Below are 8,657 nucleotides of genomic sequence, written 5' to 3'. Positions count from 1 at the left end.
TGGCTGAGGACATAATGAAAAAGTGAGTTTAGCAAAGGATCAGAGTTACTTTTGATAAATGCTCACTCTGAGTGCTGGGAGAGTCAGAAAAATGGGCTTTTTGACTGAAAACTTTATTCTGTGTAAAACTGGCTGAGGACATAATGAAAAAGTGAGTTTAGCAAAGGATCATAGTTACTTTTGATAAACGCTCATTCTGAGTTCTGGGAGAGTGAGAAACATGAGCTTTTTATTGAAAACTTTATTCTGTGCATAACTGACTCAGGACATAATGAAAAAGTTTGTTTAGCAAAGGATCAGAGTTACTTTTCATAAACAATCATTCTGAGTGCTGGGAGAGACAGAAATATGTGCTTTGCACTGAAAACAACATTTTGTGTAAAACTAGATGTGCGCATAATGAAAAAGTGCGGTTGGCAAAGGATCATGTTCAGTTTCCTTAATTGCTCATTTTGAGTTCCTTGGAGAGTCAGAAAAATGGGCTTTTGACTGAAAACTGCATTCTGTGTAAAACTGGCTGAAGTCATAATAAAAAAGTGAGTTTAGCAAAGGATCAGAGTTACTTTTGATAAACGCTCACTCTGATTGCTGGGAGAGTCAGAAAAATGGGCTTTTGACTGAAAACTTTATTCTGTGTAAAACTGGCTGAGGTCAAAGTGAAAAAGTGAGTTTAGCAAAGGATCACAGACAGTTTTCATAAACGTTCAATTCTGACTGCTGCGAGAGTCATGAAAATGGGCTTTGCACTGAAAACAACATTATGTTTAAAACTAAATGTGTGCATAATGAAAAAGGGTTTTAAATAAAGGATCACAGACAGTATTCTTAAACGCTCATTCTGAGTGCTGGGACAGTCAGAAAAATGAGCTTTGCACTGAAAACAATATTTTGTGTAAAACCAATTGTGTGCATAATGAAAAAGTGCGGTTGGCAAAGGATCATGTTCAGTTTCCTTAAATGCTCATTCTGAGTTCCTTGGAGAGTCAGAAAAATGGGCTTTTGACTGAAAACTGCATTCTGTGTAAAACTGGCTGAAGTCATTATAAAAAAGTGAGTTTAGCAAAGGATCAGAGTTACTTTTGATAAACGCTCACTCTGAGTGCTGGGAGAGTCAGAAATATGGGCTTTTGACTGAAAACTGCATTTTGTTTAGAACTGGCATTGGGCATAATGAAAAAGTGAGTTTAGCAAAGGATCAGAGCTAGTTTTCATAAACGATCATTCTGAGTGCTGGGAGTGTCAGAAATATGGGCTTTGCACTGAAAACAACATTTTGTGTAAAACCAGATGTTTGCATAATCAAAAAGCGCGTTAAATAAAGGATAACATACAGATTTCTTAAACGCTCACTCTGACTACTGGGAGAGTCAGAAAAATGGGCCTTTTGACTGAAAACTTTATTCTGTGTAAAACTGGATGAGGACATAATGAAAAAGTGAGTTTAGAAAAGGATCATAGTTACTTTTGATAAACGCTCATTCTGAGTTCTGGGAGAGTGAGAAACATGGGCTTTTTATTGAAAACTTTATTCTGTGCATAACTGACTCAGGACATAATGAAAAAGTGAGTTTAGCAAAGGATCAGAGTTACTTTTGATAAACGCTCACTCTGAGTGCTGGGAGAGTCAGAAAAATGGGCTTTTGACTGAAAACTTTATTCTTTGTGAAACTGGCTGAGGACATAATGAAAATGTGAGTTTAGCAAAGGATCACAGACAGTTTTCATAAACTTTCAATTCTGACTGCTGCGAGAGTCAGAAAAATGGGCTTTGCATTGAAAACAATATTTTGTGTAAAACCAATTGTGTGCATAATGAAGAAGTGTGTTTAGCAAAGGATCAGAGTTACTTTTGATAAACACTCCCTCTGAGTGCTGGGAGAATCAGGAATATATTGGCTTTTGACTGAAAACTGCATTCTGTGTAAAACTAGATGTGCGCGTAATGAAAAAGTGCGGTTGGCAAAGGATCATGTTCAGTTTCCTTAAATGCTCATTCTGAGTTACTTGGAGAGTCAGAAAAATGGGCTTTTGACTGAAAACTGCATTCTGTGTAAAACTGGCTGAAGTCATTATAAAAAAGTGAGTTTAGCAAAGGATCAGAGTTACTTTTGATAAACGCTCACTCTGAGTGCTGGGAGAGTCAGAAATATGGGCTTTTGACTGAAAACTGCATTTTGTTTAAAACTGGCATTGGGCATAATGAAAAAGTGAGTTTAGCAAAGGATCAGAGCTAGTTTTCATAAACGATCATTCTGAGTGCTGGGAGTGTCAGAAATATGGGCTTTGCACTGAAAACAACATTTTGTGTAAAACCAGATGTTTGCATAATGAAAAAGGGCGTTAAATAAAGGATTACATACAGATTTCTTAAACGCTCATTCTGACTACTGGGAGAGTCAGAAAAATGGGCTTTGCACTGAAAACAATATTTTGTGTAAAACCAATTGTGTGCATAATGAAAAAGTGTGTTTAGCAAAGGATCAGAGTTACTTTTGATAAACACTCCCTCTGAGTGCTGGGAGAATCAGGAATATGTGGGCTTTGCACTGAAAGCTGCATTTTGTGTAAAACTGACTAGGAACATAATGAAAAAGTGAGTTTAGCAAACTATCAGATTCAGTTTTCTTAAACGCTCATTCTGAGTGCTGGGAGAGACAGAAATATGTGCTTTGCACTGAAAACAACATTTTGTGTAAAACTAGATGTGCGCATAATGAAAAAGTGCGGTTGGCAAAGGATCATGTTCAGTTTCCTTAAATGCTCATTCTGAGTTCCTTGGAGAGTCAGAAAAATGGGCTTTTGACTGAAAACTGCATTCTGTGTAAAACTGGCTGAAGTCATAATAAAAAAGTGAGTTTAGCAAAGGATCAGAGTTACTTTACATAAACGCTCACTCTGAGTGCTGGGAGAGTCAGAAATATGGGATTTGCACTGAAAACAACATTTTGTATGGAACCAGATGTTTGCATAATGAAAAAGGGCGTTAAATAAAGGATTATATACAGATTTCTTAAACGCTCATTCTGACTACTGGGAGAGTCAGAAAAATGGGCTTTGCACTGAAAACAATATTTTGTGTAAAACCAATTGTGTGCATAATGAAAAAGTGTGTTTAGCAAAGGATCAGAGTTACTTTTGATAAACACTCCCTCTGAGTGCTGGGAGAATCAGGAATATATTGGCTTTTGACTGAAAACTGCATTCTGTGTAAAACTAGATGTGCGCGTAATGAAAAAGTGCGGTTGGCAAAGGATCATGTTCAGTTTCCTTAAATGCTCATTCTGAGTTCCTTGGAGAGTCAGAAAAATGGGCTTTTGACTGAAAACTGCATTCTGTGTAAAACTGGCTGAAGTCATAATAAAAAAGTGAGTTTAGCAAAGGATCAGAGTTACTTTTGATAAACGCTCACTCTGAGTGCTGGGAGAGTCAGAAATATGGGCTTTTGACTGAAAACTGCATTCTGTGTAAAACTGACTGGGGACATAATGAATAAGTGAGTCTAGCAAAGGATCAGAGTTAGTTTCCATAAACGCTCACTCTGAGTTCTAGAGAGTCAGAAAAATGGGGCTTTTGACTGAAAACAACATTTTGTGTAAAACCAATTGTGTGCATAATGAAAAAGTGTGTTAAATAAAGGATTACATACAGATTTCTTAAACGCTCATTCTGACTACTGGGAGAGTCAGAAAAATGGGCTTTGCACTGAAAACAATATTTTGTGTAAAACCAATTGTGTGCATAATGAAAAAGGGTTTTAATTAAAGGATCACAGACAGTATTCTTAAACGCTCATTCTGAGTGCTGGGACAGTCAGAAACACGAGGTTTGCACTGAAAACTGCATTTTGTTTAAAACTGGCATTGGGCATAATGAAAAAGTGAGTTTAGCAAAGGATCAGAGCTAGTTTTCATAAACGATCATTCTGAGTGCTGGGAGTGTCAGAAATATGGGCTTTGCACTGAAAACAACATTTTGTGTAAAACCAGATGTTTGCATAATGAAAAAGGGCGTTAAATAAAGGATTACATACAGATTTCTTAAACGCTCATTCTGACTACTGGGAGAGTCAGAAAAATGGGCTTTGCACTGAAAACAATATTTTGTGTAAAACCAATTGTGTGCATAATGAAAAAGTGTGTTTAGCAAAGGGTCAGAGTTACTTTTGATAAACACTCCCTCTGAGTGCTGGGAGAATCAGGAATATATTGGCTTTTGACTGAAAACTGCATTCTGTGTAAAACTGGCTGAAGTCATAATAAAAAAGTGAGTTTAGCAAAGGATCAGAGTTACTTTTCATAAACGCTCACTCTGAGTGCTGGGAGAGTCAGAAATATGGTCTTTTGACTGAAAACTGCACTCTGTGTAAAACTGACTGTGGACATAATGAATAAGTGAGTCTAGCAAAGGATCAGAGTTAGTTTCCATAAACGCTCATTCTCAGTGCTAGAGAGTCAGAAAAATGGGGCTTTTGACTGAAAACAACATTTTATGTAAAACCAATTGTGTGCATAATGAAAAAGTGTGTTTAGCAAAGGCTAAGAGTTACTTTTCATAAACAATCATTCTGAGTGCTGGGAGAGTCAGAAAAATGGGCTTTTGACTGAAAACTTTTTTCTTTGTGAAACTGGCTGAGGACATAATGAAAATGTGAGTTTAGCAAAGGATCACAGACAGTTTTCATAAACTTTCAATTCTGACTGCTGCGAGAGTCAGAAAAATGGGCTTTGCATTGAAAACAACATTATGTGTAAAACTAGATGTGTGCATAATGATAAAGGGTTTTAATTAAAGGATCACAGACAGTTTTCTTAAACGCTCATTCTGACTACTGGGAGAGTCAACAACATTTTGTGTAAAACCAATTGTGTGCATAATGAAAAAGTTTGTTTAGCAAAGGATCAGAGTTACTTTTCATAAACAATCATTCTGAGTGCTGGGAGAGACAGAAATATGTGCTTTGCACTGAAAACAACATTTTGTGTAAAACTAGATGTGCGCATAATGAAAAAGTGCGGTTGGCAAAGGATCATGTTCAGTTTCCTTAAATGCTCATTTTGAGTTCCTTGGAGAGTCAGAAAAATGGGCTTTTGACTGAAAACTGCATTCTGTGTAAAACTGGCTGAAGTCATAATAAAAAAGTGAGTTTAGCAAAGGATCAGAGTTACTTTTGATAAACGCTCACTCTGATTGCTGGGAGAGTCAGAAAAATGGGCTTTTGACTGAAAACTTTATTCTGTGTAAAACTGGCTGAGGTCAAAGTGAAAAAGTGAGTTTAGCAAAGGATCACAGACAGTTTTCATAAACGTTCAATTCTGACTGCTGCGAGAGTCATGAAAATGGGCTTTGCACTGAAAACAACATTATGTGTAAAACTAGATGTGTGCATAATGAAAAAGGGTTTTAAATAAAGGATCACAGACAGTATTCTTAAACGCTCATTCTGAGTGCTGGGACAGTCAGAAAAATGGGCTTTGCACTGAAAACAATATTTTGTGTAAAACCAATTGTGTGCATAATGAAAAAGTGCGGTTGGCAAAGGATCATGTTCAGTTTCCTTAAATGCTCATTCTGAGTTCCTTGGAGAGTCAGAAAAATGGGCTTTTGACTGAAAACTGCATTCTGTGTAAAACTGGCTGAAGTCATTATAAAAAAGTGAGTTTAGCAAAGGATCAGAGTTACTTTTGATAAACGCTCACTCTGAGTGCTGGGACAGTCAGAAACACGAGGTTTGCACTGAAAACTGCATTTTGTTTAAAACTGGCATTGGGCATAATGAAAAAGTGAGTTTAGAAAAGGATCAGAGCTAGTTTTCATAAACGATCATTCTGAGTGCTGGGAGTGTCAGAAAAATGGGCTTTGCACTGAAAACAACATTTTGTGTAAAACCAATTGTGTGCATAATGAAAAAGTGTGTTTAGCAAAGGATCAGAGTTACTTTTGATAAACACTCCCTCTGAGTGCTGGGAGAATCAGGAATATGTGGGCTTTGCACTGAAAGCTGCATTTTGTGTAAAACTGACTAGGGACATAATGAAAAAGTGAGTTTAGCAAACTATCAGATTCAGTTTTCTTAAACGCTCATTCTGACTACTGGGAGAGTCAGAAAAATGGGCTTTGCACTGAAAACTGCATTTTGTTTAAAACTGGCATTGGGCATAATGAAAAAGTGAGTTTAGCAAAGGATCAGAGCTAGTTTTCATAAACGATCATTCTGAGTGCTGGGAGTGTCAGAAATATGGGCTTTGCACTGAAAACAACATTTTGTGTAAAACCAGATGTTTGCATAATGAAAAAGGGCGTTAAATAAAGGATTACATACAGATTTCTTAAACGCTCATTCTGACTACTGGGAGAGTCAGAAAAATGGGCTTTGCACTGAGAACAATATTTTGTGTAAAACCAATTGAGTGCATAATGAAAAAGTGTGTTTAGCAAAGGATCAGAGTTACTTTTGATAAACACTCCCTCTGAGTGCTGGGAGAATCAGGAATATGTGGGCTTTGCACTGAAAGCTGCATTTGTGTAAAACTGACTAGGGACATAATGAAAAAGTGAGTTTAGCAAACTATCAGATTCAGTTTTCTTAAACGCTCATTCTGACTACTGGGAGAGTCAGAAAAATGGGCTTTGCACTGAAAACAACATTTTGTGTAAAACCAGTTGTGTGCGTAATGAAAAAGTGTGGTTTGCAAAGGATCAGTTTCCATAATCATAAACGCTCATTCTGAGTTCTGGGAGAGTGAGAAACATGGGCTTTTTATTGAAAACTTTATTCTGTGCATAACTGACTCAGGACATAATGAAAAAGTGAGTTTAGCAAAGGATCAGAATTACTTTTGATAAACGCTCACTCTGAGTGCTGGGAGAGTCAGAAAAATGGGCTTTTGACTGAAAACTTTATTCTTTGTGAAACTGGCTGAGGACATAATGAAAAAGTGAGTTTAGCAAAGGATTAGAGTTACTTTTGATAAATGCTCACTCTGAGTGCTGGGAGAGTCAGAAAAATGGGCTTTTTGACTGAAAACTTTATTCTGTGTAAAACTGGCTGAGGACATAATGAAAAAGTGAGTTTAGCAAAGGATCATAGTTACTTTTGATAAACGCTCATTCTGAGTTCTGGGAGAGTGAGAAACATGAGCTTTTTATTGAAAACTTTATTCTGTGCATAACTGACTCAGGACATAATGAAAAAGTTTGTTTAGCAAAGGATCAGAGTTACTTTTCATAAACAATCATTCTGAGTGCTGGGAGAGACAGAAATATGTGCTTTGCACTGAAAACAACATTTTGTGTAAAACTAGATGTGCGCATAATGAAAAAGTGCGGTTGGCAAAGGATCATGTTCAGTTTCCTTAATTGCTCATTTTGAGTTCCTTGGAGAGTCAGAAAAATGGGCTTTTGACTGAAAACTGCATTCTGTGTAAAACTGGCTGAAGTCATAATAAAAAAGTGAGTTTAGCAAAGGATCAGAGTTACTTTTGATAAACGCTCACTCTGATTGCTGGGAGAGTCAGAAAAATGGGCTTTTGACTGAAAACTTTATTCTGTGTAAAACTGGCTGAGGTCAAAGTGAAAAAGTGAGTTTAGCAAAGGATCACAGACAGTTTTCATAAACGTTCAATTCTGACTGCTGCGAGAGTCATGAAAATGGGCTTTGCACTGAAAACAACATTATGTGTAAAACTAGATGTGTGCATAATGAAAAAGGGTTTTAAATAAAGGATCACAGACAGTATTCTTAAACGCTCATTCTGAGTGCTGGGACAGTCAGAAAAATGGGCTTTGCACTGAAAACAATATTTTGTGTAAAACCAATTGTGTGCATAATGAAAAAGTGCGGTTGGCAAAGGATCATGTTCAGTTTCCTTAAATGCTCATTCTGAGTTCCTTGGAGAGTCAGAAAAATGGGCTTTTGACTGAAAACTGCATTCTGTGTAAAACTGGCTGAAGTCATTATAAAAAAGTGAGTTTAGCAAAGGATCAGAGTTACTTTTGATAAACGCTCACTCTGAGTGCTGGGACAGTCAGAAACACGAGGTTTGCACTGAAAACTGCATTTTGTTTAAAACTGGCATTGGGCATAATGAAAAAGTGAGTTTAGAAAAGGATCAGAGCTAGTTTTCATAAACGATCATTCTGAGTGCTGGGAGTGTCAGAAAAATGGGCTTTGCACTGAAAACAACATTTTGTGTAAAACCAATTGTGTGCATAATGAAAAAGTGTGTTTAGCAAAGGATCAGAGTTACTTTTGATAAACACTCCCTCTGAGTGCTGGGAGAATCAGGAATATGTGGGCTTTGCACTGAAAGCTGCATTTTGTGTAAAACTGACTAGGGACATAATGAAAAAGTGAGTTTAGCAAACTATCAGATTCAGTTTTCTTAAACGCTCATTCTGACTACTGGGAGAGTCAGAAAAATGGGCTTTGCACTGAAAACTGCATTTTGTTTAAAACTGGCATTGGGCATAATGAAAAAGTGAGTTTAGCAAAGGATCAGAGCTAGTTTTCATAAACGATCATTCTGAGTGCTGGGAGTGTCAGAAATATGGGCTTTGCACTGAAAACAACATTTTGTGTAAAACCAGATGTTTGCATAATGAAAAAGGGCGTTAAATAAAGGATTACATACAGATTTCTTAAACGCTCATTCTGACTA

This window comes from Triplophysa dalaica, chromosome 17 (assembly GCF_015846415.1).
Source record: "Triplophysa dalaica isolate WHDGS20190420 chromosome 17, ASM1584641v1, whole genome shotgun sequence".
Lineage (NCBI taxonomy): Eukaryota > Metazoa > Chordata > Actinopteri > Cypriniformes > Nemacheilidae > Triplophysa > Triplophysa dalaica.
Note: the sequence above shows the minus strand (reverse complement) of the source record.